Raw genomic sequence first — 13,817 nt, 5'->3', positions numbered from 1 at the left:
TTTGTCAAACCGATAGTACTATCCAAACGTCACCGGCACGAAGTTAATCACTTGTGTTTGTGTGGACTTGTCAAGTGTTAGTACTTAGATAATCCACATCATCACACGTTTTCAAGTATATAAGTATATGTAAACATGCTTTTCACCCCAAAAGTTTGTAAAACAGTTTAGAAAGTGGGGGTAGTGAAACTCACCTTATCGTAGTTCTCACGGAAATTACGTATCAATAAGTCAGGTGCCTCGTTTATAGCCTGATTCCTATAAACGGTTTCGTATCGTTAATACTAGTACAGTGTTCAAGATAAGTCGGGCTGTATAGATAATTTGGGTATAGCTGTTAGGCCCAGAACATGACCATAGTCTTAGATTGTGACGTTGTATACTATGAAAAGATTAAAACTGGATTTGGCTCAGTTTCACTGTTTCCCGAGCCTAGCCAAGTTCATCGTTTATGCGTCTCGAGATTAGGTAAGATCACATAAACTTAAGTAAATATATTGATTGATAAAATGTGACAATCTTCAATTCCAGGTTAACTCCGTTAACTCAACTCCGTCAATTCAAACTTAAAGATTACTGAATCTATAACGCACACCACATTACATTTAAACTAGGGTTTAAATGACGCTTGACACTTACTACATGTGTAGTCTTTCGGGAATTGCACAGAAACGCAAACGAGTAGACGCAAACAATGGGTGAATAAACGAAAAACGTCAAAACAATAATTATGTGATAATTATGTGTTAGACTTATGTGTTATGTGATAACATTGTTATAAACGTTAACTCAATGTGCTAGAACTAGTTAATTAAGCTAGAAAAGTAACATTTGAAAGTGGAGGGACCTAGATGTAACATGATTATTATTAATAATATTATAAAACCCTAACTCTCCTCTCTCTTTCCCTCACAAAACCCGACGGCAGCCTCTAACCCCTCCTGCGATCGGCCTTCACACACAAACATAATACTTGATTTTGATCTTGCCTTTCACAATTGAAGCATCCTACATCTGTTTCTAGCCATCTTCTACCTTCCTATTGCTTGTGTTGGTGTTTTTGAAGGTATAATTGTGAACCCTAGGTTCCGAAAATTCTCTTATATTGTGCTCATATGATTCGTTTGTTTTGATGATGTATTGATGATGAATTGATAACTAGAATTGATATGATTACATGTTAATTGGTTGTGTCTTTGATGTTGAGATCAAATAAAACCCTAACCATGTATGTATTTTGTAATTGATATGCATGGATAGTGGTTATGGTGTCTAGAGTGTTATATGAACGGATTATGGTCTATAGATGGTTAATAGGTTGAGTTTTGTTGCAAACAGTTTCTGGACAGATTGTGTTGTTGATATTCAATTGACTGTAACACGGTGTAAATGTGAAAATTGGTCAAGATAATTGATACTACAGTAAACTAGGATGAGTCTAGTTTCAAAAGAATATAAATTTGCAATTTTTGAACGTGTAAAAGTTAACTTTTATGATTTTACAAAATCGTTGTGCAAATCTGAATTGTGAGACCTGCTGTTAGGTTATCTTGTGAATATTATATCTCATGAACTACGAGACCAATTGGGTTGGTTCCACTTCTGGAAGTTGACTTGTTGAGTTACGAACCTAACCCAAGTGGTCTTGTATTTGTTGGATTTTTCGTTTAACGGGAATTTCAAATAACATTCTGTTGCGCATAAATTTGACTGTTATGAGTTTGCTGTGGTAAATTGATCATTGTGAAAAATATATATGGAATAAAAATACAACAAAATATGTTCTGGAAACCTAACACATATGTAAGGCCCCGTTACCGGTGGCCCTACTTTCGTGTTGGATTTACTCATAAACTCAGTTCTAAATATCAGAGTTAATTAAAACATTCGCAGAAACGTTTACTTGAAGCATTCGTTACAAAACATTCAATCTCTTCTTTGATACTATAAAACAAATCATTAAATTTAAAACATCTTTTCTTCCATCTTAAGATGCCAGCCGTTCAATCCATGCCATGTGCCATCCTCATGCTAGTTCTTTGGTCTGATCACATGCGTGCATACTAAAAGTCAGCTACGCTGAGTGAGTTCTAGTTAATCACATAATCATACAATACCTTTTTACATTTCATACTTAACCTCTTAACTTTCTTTCATACACACATAATTGCATATAATTTCATTCTTACCTTCATACTTTCTTTACATACATAATCATACGTTTTAAAGAGCCTTTCGCCCTATAACCTCACAGATATTATAAGGGTCTGGTCCCTAACATCACAGATATTGTAAGGGTCTGGTCCCTAACATCACAGATATTATAAGGGTCTGGTCCCTAACATCACAGATATTATAAGGGTCTGGTCCCTAACATCACAGATATTATAAGGGACTGGTCCCTAACATCACAGATATTATAAGGGTCTGGTCCCTAACATCACAGATATTATAAGGGTCTTGTCCCTAACATCACAGATATTATAAGGGTCTGGTCCCTAACATCACAGATATTATAAGGGTCTGGTCCCTCTTTCCTCGAATATTAGTAGGGTTCGGTTCCCTAGTTCTCGAATATTAGTAGGGTTCGATTCCCTCTTCGTTACCATACAACCATACATCATACCTCGAGTATTATTAGGGCTCGGTACCCTTTTCGTAACCATACAACCATCATTTCCTTCTTTTATTAACTTTATTACGTTCATACACATAAGCATTCATATCATACTTACCTTATACTTAGCGTTACAACCTGACAGTACATGCAATATCCGAAGATCGTTCACGTACCATCAAGCAATCGTTCATACATATCACATCATTCACATAAGGCATACACTTATCTCTTAGGATAAGCGTATTAACAAACATATCGAGTATGCACACAGCCCCGAAAACATAACACATAAATGGGGCTAGAAACTCACCTGAACACGGTTACGTTCACCGTTAATCGTAATCCCTTTCTTCGGTTGTGCATGGCTGACTGTATAACAAGTATACATATCAATTAACTATCACTACTCATATCATCTTTCTAGTCTTAATTACTACCCACAACGAACGGGGGTCCGGGGGCAGCGCCCCTGGCAGCGGGGTATAGGGCGGCAGCCCCTAGCAGGGTCCAAGATAGTTTATTTACATTAACTATCTTAACACATTTTTCATTAGGTTTTTAATTTATTTTCTAATCGAACTTGACTTTAGGCGAAGTTAAACCTTAGGCGAACTTAGCTTTAGGCGAAGTTGTCATCAGGCGAACTTAGCTTTAGGCGAAGTTAAACCTTAAGCGAACTTAGCTTTAGGCGAAGTTGTCATCAGGCGAACTTACCTTTAGGCGAAGTTGTCATCAGGCGAACTTAACTTTAGGCGAAGTTAACCTTAGGCGAACTTAGCTTTAGGCGAAGTTAACCATAGGCAAACTTAGCTTTAGGCGAAGTTGTCATCTGGCGAACTTAGCTTAGGCGAAGTTGTCATCAGGTGAACTTAGCTTTGCAGGCGAAGTTCATCAGGCGAACTTAGTTTGCAGGCGAAGTTGTCGGCTGCAGCTACTGTTCGTTCTTAAATCCTTCGTTTCTTAACCAAATAACTCGATTTAGGTATCCACGGAATCGTCTGACCAGCGCCTACAAACCCAAACCATCAAATCGGCCTAACATCGATGTTTAAGGGGTGCGATTTAGGCATATAGGTTACGGGTTCTTTTATCAATCAATTAACCCATCAAATCTTAACCATTTTCAGTAAGTTTAGCTTTGTTGGATTCGTTTTTACCATACAAACACAGATCTATCATTCCTATACTAATCCAAACCTAAACGAACAAGTTCTCGATATAAACGTACCATAAATGAGTCGAACTACGAACACGAGCTGGTCCTGTTGCTTTGGTTCGTCACGACGATCTAGCACCAACGAGCTCGGGTCCTCGCCTTTGGATCTTGGTTCGGGTTGTGTGTGTTTTGGAGTGTGTAGAGATTAGGATGGATAAATGGATGGAATGGAAATGATTGGGGTTTAAGGGGGTATTTATACTCCCTTAAGCCCATGGACCGAAGGCCCATATTTCCTTTTGGTCCATATCTAATCCCATCTAATTATCCTACTAAGTCTTCATAATTTTGCTATTATTATTATCGTTCCACTAACTCGTTTATTTCACCCGACAAAATAATATATTAAATATTACTTTAGAAATTTCGGGATGTTACAAGTCTTCCCTCCTTAAAGAGGTTTCGTCCCCAAAACCTAGCTTATTTCTTTAAATGGAATACCTTTGTAAAAGGAATACCTTTTTCTTTATAATTGCACACTTTATTGAATCACCTTTGCTTTCTGAGTTATCCTTCTTACTCCTGACTTGTAGTCATCGAGCGGTGATCATGTGTTTTAGCTATTAAGGTAGCTTGTCCATGAGGCCCTCAATGTGCCAAGTCTCATCTCACCTTCCCGAGGAACCTTGTTTTATATAATAACGCTAACTCCTAAGGCGACGCTTTACCCTCACACAACTATTTATCATAACCAACACGCATTCAAGATAAATTCATAGGTCGTTCATACAAAATCACAAGAAATCACAAGTACTTCATAACATAAAAGGAAATCATTCAAGCTTGCTAAACAAACATAGGTTCAACTGTAACATAAAACACTCTTTAACTTACTAAACATAAAACAACTGTGACATGCCACTTATTCTCCTGCAACCTCCTCAGCAGCTAATAGACCATCCTTTCACGCGTCTCCTCTTCCTTCCCCCGCTGCCACGGCTTCTCCACACTCCCTAGCTATGTGACCTGACTTACCACACTTGTAACACTTCTGGTCCTTGGTGCATTCACGGGAGATGTGCCCCTTCCTCCCACATCGGTAGCACTGATTTGGACCAGCCTTGCATTCCCTCAAGTGCATCTTCCCGCACACCTTACATGCTTCCCTTCCTGCCATCTTCTGTGTCTTTCTCCCTGCACGCTCCACAACATCCCTAGCTCTTTTAGTTCCTTTCCCTTCTTCCTCATCTTCCACTTCCATATCATCCGCCGCCAGATCAACATAGACCATCTCCGCCAACTCGACCGCTGACTCAAAGGTAACAGGTTTGTTGGCCTTGACTAACATGCGGACCTTCTGGGAAGGTCCTCTAACGTAGCACTTGATCCGTTTCGCCTCGGTGTTCACCATGTCAGGAACCAACCTAGACATGCGGTTGAATTCAGTGGTGTACTCACGATATGTCATCATACCGGCCTTTAAATTCATGAACTTCATCTCCGTCCTTTCAACCTCGGCATCTGCACACAACTTCTTCATCACCAACTCTTTCAGATCGTCCCATCTCAACGCCTTGATCTCATCCCTAGTCTTTTTCTGCTCCACACTTTCCCACCAATACATAGCTTCTTCCTCAAATGACTGAGTAACATAACCCACAGCTTGGTCGGGACGGCATTCGCTAATGCGGATAATCTTGTACACAGTGGTTATCCATTGGAGAGTAGCGATTGCGTCTCCCAAACCAGTCAGCTTTGGCGGGTCGCATCCTTTGAAGGACTTATAGTTGCACCCATCTTGGCCTCTTTTCCTGTCATCGACCTTCACAGACTTATCCTCACTCGAGGCCTCTCTTTCTCCTTCCCCATCCTTCCTACCGTCACCACCCGCCCCTTCAGCAGTTCGTTCACGGCTTCCAGCAGATCTTTCAGGATTCAGGTTCTTCACAGCAACAACTACAGCTCGAACAATGGCTGATTGAACTGCAGGGCTAAGTTGAACCTCTTCGTTGTTGTTCTGGTCTCCTCCAGCTGCGCTTCCTTCATCTTTGGTGTTAGAAGCTGTCTCAACCGAAAGTTGCTGGACGCGACGAGGCCTGCCGCGTCGTCCAGTGCGAACTCCAGCTCCAGCAATGTCTCCAGCTCCAGCCATCGTATTCTAAAAGGGAAAACACAAACATCATCACTCAAGGAACTATTTAGTACAAGGATAGCAAGGCTAATAGGTAATAACAGTGGCCAGCTGTGACTAGCTGATCACGTTGCTTTCCGTGTCCTATACACTTCCCTTTATGAGTCTCTTTGTGCTGGTTCTACTTAAGCAGTTAGTCAAATCAAACAATCAATTATTCCTATCCCTGCTGATCACATATCTTTTCTTTCTCATTAACATATATCATTTAATCATACACTTTACCTTTACTGATCTTGCTTGAGCGACACATGGCATTCTTGAACTGGCATCTTCTTTCCTTTCTTACTTAAATCCCATTCTCTGTTCGAGTCTAAGCATGTAGGATGCTTAAATCTCTCGAACTTTGCTCTGATACCAACTTGTAAGGCCCCGTTACCGGTGGCCCTACTTTCGTGTTGGATTTACTCATAAACGCAGTTCTAAATATCAGAGTTAATTAAAACATTCGCGGAAACATTTACTTGAAGCATTCGTTACAAAACATTCAATCTCTTCTTTGAAACTATAAAACAAATCATTAAATTTAAAACATCTTTTCTTCCATCTTAAGATGCCAGCCGTTCAATCCATGCCATGTGCCATCCTCATGCTAGTTCTTTGGTCTGATCACCTGCGTGCATACTAAAAGTCAGCTACGCTGAGTGAGTTCTAGTTAATCACACAATCATACAATACCTTTTTACATTTCATACTTAACCTCTTAACTTTCTTTCATACACACATAATTGCATATACTTTCATTCTTACCTTCATACTTTCTTTACATACATAATCATACGTTTTAAAGAGCCTTTCGCCCTATAACCTCACAGATATTATAAGGGTCTGGTCCCTAACATCACAGATATTATAAGGGTCTGGTCCCTAACATCACAGATATTATAAGGGTCTGGTCCCTAACATCACAGATATTATAAGGGTCTGGTCCCTAACATCACAGATATTATAAGGGTCTGGTCCCTAACATCACAGATATTAGAAGGGTCTGGTCCCTAACATCACAGATATTATAAGGGTCTGGTCCCTAACATCACAGATATTATAAGGGTCTTGTCCCAAACATCACAGATATTATAAGGGTCTGGTCCCTAACATCACAGATATTATAATAAGGGTCTGGTCCCTCTTTCCTCGAATATTAGTAGGGTTCGGTTCCCTAGTTCTCGAATATTAGTAGGGTTCGATTCCCTCTTTGTTACTATACACCCATCCTTTCCTTCTTTTATTAACTTTATCACATTCATACACATAATCATACATATCATACTTACCTTATACTTAGCGTTACAACCTGACAGTACATGCAATATCCGAAGATCGTTCACGTACCATCAAGCAATCGTTCATACATATCACATCATTCACATAAGGCATACACTTATCTCTTAGGATAAGCGTATTAACAAACATATCGAGTATGCACACAGCCCCGAAAACATAACACATAAATGGGGCTAGAAACTCACCTGAACACGGATACGTTCACCGTTAATCGTAATCCCTTTCTTCGGTTGTGCACGGCTGACTGTATAACAAGTATACATATCAATTAACTATCACTACTCATATCATCTTTCTAGTCTTAATTACTACCCACAACGAACGGGGGTCCGGGGGCAGCGCCCCTGGCAGCGGGGTCTAGGGGCGGCAGCCCCTAGCAGGGTCCAAGATAGTTTATTTACATTAACTATCTTAACACATTTTTCATTAGGTTTTTAATTTATTTTCTAATCGAACTTGACTTTAGGCGAAGTTAAACCTTAGGCGAACTTAGCTTTAGGCGAAATTGTCATCAGGCGAACTTAGCTTTAGGCGAAGTTAAACCTTAGGCGAACTTAGCTTTAGGCGAAGTTGTCATCAGGCGAACTTAGCTTTAGGCGAAGTTGTCATCAGGCGAACTTAGCTTTAGGCGAAGTTAACCTTAGGCGAACTTAGCTTTAGGCGAAGTTAACCTTAGGCGAACTTAGCTTTAGGCGAAGTTGTCATCTGGCGAACTTAGCTTAGGCGAAGTTGTCATCAGGCGAACTTAGCTTTGCAGGCGAAGTTCATTAGGCGAACTTAGCTTGCAGGCGAAGTTGTCGGCTGCAGCTACTGTTCGTTCTTAAATCCTTCGTTTCTTAACCAAATAACTCGATTTAGGTATCCACGGAATCGTCTGACCAGCGCCTACAAACCCCAACCATCAAATCGGCCTAACATCGATGTTTAAGGGGTGCGATTTAGGCATATAGGTTACGGGTTCTTTTATCAATCAATTAACCCATCAAATCTTAACCATTTTCAGTAAATTTAGCTTTGTTGGATTCGTTTTTACCATACAAACACAGATCTATCATTCCTATACTAATCCAAACCTAAACGAACAAGTTCTCGATATAAACGTACCGTAAATGAGTCGAACTACGAACATGAGCTGGTCTTGTTGCTTTGGTTCGTCACGACGATCTAGCACCAACGAGCTCGGGTCCTCGCCTTTGGATCTTGGTTCGGGTTGTGTGTGTTTTGGAGTGTGTAGAGATTAGGATGGATAAATGGATGGAATGGAAATGATTGGGGTTTAAGGGGGTATTTATACTCCCTTAAGCCTATGGACCGAAGGCCCATATTTCCTTTTGGTCCATATCTAATCACATCTAATTATCCTACTAAGTCTTCATAATTTTGCTATTATTATTATCGTTCCACTAACTCGTTTATTTCACCCGACAAAATAATATATTAAATATTACTTTAGAAATTTCGGGATGTTACAACTTACATGCTTTTGTGATGATTTTTGGTAAACTAATTGAGATGCTATGATCGGTGGAATAGACTAGTTTTTCAAGTAGAATTCTGTCGATAAGAAAACTAGTTGCTGAATTTTGTAAAAGTTGCATGAAACATGGTAATTGCTAATTGATTGTCGTGTTTTGACCAAATTGCCCTTGCGGGGAATAGTTGCTAGTGATGTACATTATTAATACATGACACGTAAATAATTGTTCACACGTGTATCGTATCACAAATGTACTTGTTAAGTCACACACGATTCACAAACAAACACGAAATGTATCTTGTGCTTAGGAATTATGTGCCGGGTCTAGAGACTCGATATTAGTTCCGATACTTAGAAAATCTCCTTGTTTTTTTAGAACGCTAGAGAGAGTTTTCTGTGACGCGCATCACTTGGTGATTTATTTTGGGAATTCTTCGCAAACAGTGAGTTTCACTTACCCCTTTAAACTGTTTTAAACGCTTTTCACTTGGGGGAGAAAACATACTCCGAAAAACGCATTTAAGATTTTGTTAGTAAATTATATATCACTTGTAAAGGCTAAGTGGCAAACGAAACAATTGAAGTCCTACACATCGAACCGGTTAATATTTGGATAATAGCGAGTCACTGTTGAGTAGTACTACTGGGTTTGACAAACCCCACCCAACGCTAAACTCGACTGGAGGTCGAGCGGGTGTAATTTTGGCTAACACATACCATGGTCTGGATGACCTGGTGGCAAGGCACTTGATAAACAGTCAGCTTCGGTGTCGAACACTTAGTAATACTTGTTGTATAGGCTATCTACCTATCGATATATAATTGATTTAACACTAACTGGTAACGCAAAACGCTAAACGCAAAACGCTGAACGCTGAACGCAAAACGCAAAACGCTAAACGCTTTATTTTATATAAACTTGTGAACTCACCAACCTCGTTTTGACACTTTTAGTATGTTATTCTCAGGTAGCCGAGGCGGGCGCGCGGTATAAGATCATGCATTGCTTGAAACGCTTTTGTTTATGCAAACTGATTTTAAACTATTGTCAACGGATTTTAAGTCGTCCTGCATGACGCAACTCTTGTCTTTTGGTTTTTACGCTTCCGCACTTATTTTCATTTAAACGTTTTTATGGTTTGATTATAACTAATGATTCTGATCCTGTTAGTTCACTCCCTCTGACGGTAAAACTCCTTTAGTGGATTTTTAGGGTGTGACATAAAATGATTTGATTTATGAAAGAATTTTAAGGTTTCGGTATCTGGTTTGATCACAGGGTTTGTTTCCGTTTTCACACGGGTTTGATTATACAAAACGCGCACAATCCACCCGAATTGTCCGGAATTCTCGTAAAAAGTTCGTTTTTATCAATATCATTCAAAAATATGATATTTGACCACATTTGACATTTTGACATACCAGTCAGTCCGTTAAACACAAAACTGCCGGTTTCGTTAAAACAATTATAATTTAAATCTTTGATTAATCTAACTAAATATGTACTTATATATAAATTATGTAAATTTTTGTAAAAATACATTAAGACATGGAGAATTTAATAAAAATATTTTCAGAAATTTTATGATTAATTATTTATTTATAAAAATTCATTTAATAGGTTATAATCGTGTAATAAATGGCCCGTTTATATCAAACGACCTCCAAAAAATCCGATAATTTTTACAAATGGCCTAAATGTTATTACATAGCCCCTGAAAAATCTCCAGAACCTAACTCTATTGACAAAATGCCTTTTTGTGCGTTTTTCGGCTGTTAAAATTCGGTTAAACCATAATTGCACAAACCATACTTAGGCATTTCCAATGATCCCCAAACTTTACCAGTGATCTTACCATCACATATTGTTCAACAAAACCAAATTTCATAATTTTTCCCAAATAAACGCTCATAAACGGAAATAAATTCACCAAATATTCTCCGTTTATCGAAAAATTACCAAATTTGAACAGGAACTCATTTATATGATCCCTAATGTCCCAGAATATTTTCACAAGCTAACAACAAGCACGTCACAACCTAATACTAAACAGCCCTTAAACGAGTGTTACGGGTTTACCTTGTCGGTTTTCGATGAGTTTTGCTAGCTTAAACGACTCTCCGGGTCTCAGGTTACAAACTCTGTGTATCTACATATCATATAACATCAAACCAAGCATAAATCATCCATGAGACAGCCTTGATAATTAGGGTTTCGGTTTTGGGTTCAAACCGAACTTTCAAACCGTAAAAACGTTGTATTCATGTTCTAATCCGCGTTTTTGACCAAAAAAGTATATGTTCCTGGTTTGTAAACATGTTTAACATCAAAAAATGATTTTACTTGATTTTTATGATTTTTGGATGGTTAAACATGTTTAAAACTAATCAAGGATTAATTTTCATGGTTAAACTATGTTAATCAAGTATGAAATCAAATAAAATTGGATGGTTTACCTCAAACCTTGGCTGGAACTTGAAGAACACAGGTGAGAGGGTTCTAGGGTTTTTTGGAATAACTTATATTTTTAAGGGTTAGCTTATTTAACAAGCTAAACAAAAGGGGGGGTCCATTCCCTTTCTAGCGGCCGCAAGGAAATAAGGGCCCATTGGGCCTCTTTTTGGCCCAATGGTGCCTCGGTTTTCGTGCCACGCGTAAAAGTCGGTCCAAAATTTAGTTCGGGTTCGGTTTTTCGCAAGAAAACTAGTTCGAGTGCGAAAACCAGCGCGAAAACGAGTGTTTTTCAGCCTAGTTTTGTAAAATAAGAAAAACGTACTGACTCGTTGTAAAATTCCAAAATATTTTCACGGATTGCTTAGAACATGTCATATAAGTGTTTTATAAATCTTTTTCGGCTTCACGGATGCTACAATGCTCGTTTTGATATTAACGATTGCGTTTAAGCTTATAGCGTATCGATAAACGAAACCTTTTTCGTTTAAAGAGTTTTAAACGTACTGGGGCCTAAATATCAATATGTTAGCCTCTATAATATATATATAACTCGTATATGGCCCCTCAGTATGTATACTGGTCATATTTAGTATCGGTCGGTTACTCGTTTAAGCACTACGAATTAACCGATTTATCGTTTACTTGTTACGTAGTGAATATAGTATACCTCGTTTTGTCGCGAATGTCACATTCTCCCCCCGTTAAGAAATTTCGTCCTCGAAATTTAATGTGTCACCGGTTTTCTTTTTAGGGAACAGGTGTGGGTATTTCTTTCGGAATTCGTCCTTTCGTTCCCAAGTATATTCGGGTCCTTGTTTTGAATTCCACCGAACTTTTACTAATGAAATTTTGTTATGTCGTAACTGTTTAGTTTTCCCGTCCACAATTTCTACCGTTTCCTCTACGAAGTTGAGTTTTTCGTTGATCTGAACATCTTCTAGTGGTACTATTGTCGTTTCATCAGTCAAACACTTTTTCAGATTCGTTACATGAAACACGTCATGAATAGTGCTCAGTTCTAAGGGTAGTTTTAATCGGTAAGCAACGGGACCAATTTTTGCAATAATCTCAAAAGGTCTGATGTATCTCGGGGCTAGTTTACCAGTCTTTCCAAATCTTATAATACCCTTCCATGGTGATACTTTTAAGAACACCTTATCACCTATTTCAAAAGATAACGGTTTTCTGTAAACATCAGCATAACTCTTTTGTCGGTCGCGGGCAGCTTTCAATTTTTGCTTAACCTGGTGAATCTTATCGGTGGTTTCCTGAATTAAATCTAACCTTGAAATTTGGGTATCACCCACTTCCGTCCAACATAGTGGTGATCTACATTTTCGTCCGTATAGAGCTTCATAAGGTGTTGTTTGTATACTACTGTGATAATTGTTATTGTAAGAGAATTCAATGAGCGGGAGGTGTTGATCCCAATTCCCTTTGAAGTCCAGTACACAAGCACGAAGTAAATCTTCTAAGGTTTGTATGGTTCGTTTGGATTGACCATCGGTTTGGGGATGGTAAGCCGTACTTAGGTCGATTCGGGTTCCCAAGGCTTCTTGTACTGCTTGCCAGAAATGTGAAGTAAAGTGACTGTCTCGATCTGAAATAATCGAAAGAGGTACTTCGTGTCGGGATACAATTTCATCGATGTAAATTTGAGCGTGTTTTTCGGTGGCGTAGTTGTTACAGATCGGAATAAAGTGTGCGGATTTGGTTAATCGGTCCACAATTACCCAAATTACATTGTGTCCTCGGGAGGTTTTAGGAAGGTGCATCACAAAGTCCTTGGTAATTTGTTCCCATTTCCATTGTGGTATTTCGGGTTGTTGTAACATTCCTGAAGATTTTTGATATTCCGCCTTCACCCTTGCACATGTTGCACATTTAATTACATACACGGCTATATCCTTTTTCATACCAGGCCACCAGTAAAATTCTTTAACATCTTTATACATCTTATCAGTACCTGGATGAATAGAATATTTGGATTTGTGTGCTTCATCAAGAATAAGCTCGCGGAGTTTATGAAGTGTAGGAATCCACACCCGGTTTTTATAATAGAATATTTCATCAATTTTCTTCTCAAAATTCCTTTCATTCCCATGTAGTTCTTCTTTTTCTAGCTGATCTGCCTTCAAAGCCTCATCTTGTGCAACACGAACTTGTTCGGTTAGGCTACTTTGAACAATCATTCAGAGTGCTCGTACCCTCAATGGTTTAACTCTGTCTTTTCGGCTTAAAGCATCAGCTACTACATTGGCCTTACCCGGATGGTATTTAATCTCACAATCATAATCATTTAACAGTTCTACCCATCTCCTTTGTCTCATGTTTAGCTCTTTTTGATCAAATATGTGTTGCAGGCTTTTGTGATCAGTATAGATGGTACATTTGGTGTCATACAAGTAATGTCTCCAAATCTTCAATGCAAAGATAACTGCTCCCAATTCCAAATCATGGGTTGTATAATTCTTTTCATGTACTTTTAATTGTCGGGAAGCATATGCTATTACTTTCTTTCTTTGCATCAGTACGCATCCTAAACCTTTACGAGATGCGTCACAATATACCACCAATTCATCAATTCCATCTGGAAGGCTTAATATTGGAGTCTCACATAACTTCTGTTTTAAC

The sequence above is a fragment of the Bidens hawaiensis genome, unplaced genomic scaffold, assembly GCF_021521415.1.
Source record: "Bidens hawaiensis isolate Kalapana, Puna unplaced genomic scaffold, B.hawaiensis_p1.1 tig00001093_1, whole genome shotgun sequence".
Classification (NCBI taxonomy): domain Eukaryota; kingdom Viridiplantae; phylum Streptophyta; class Magnoliopsida; order Asterales; family Asteraceae; genus Bidens; species Bidens hawaiensis.
The sequence above is the reverse complement of the archived record's forward strand: the minus strand, read 5'-3'. Positions refer to the sequence as shown.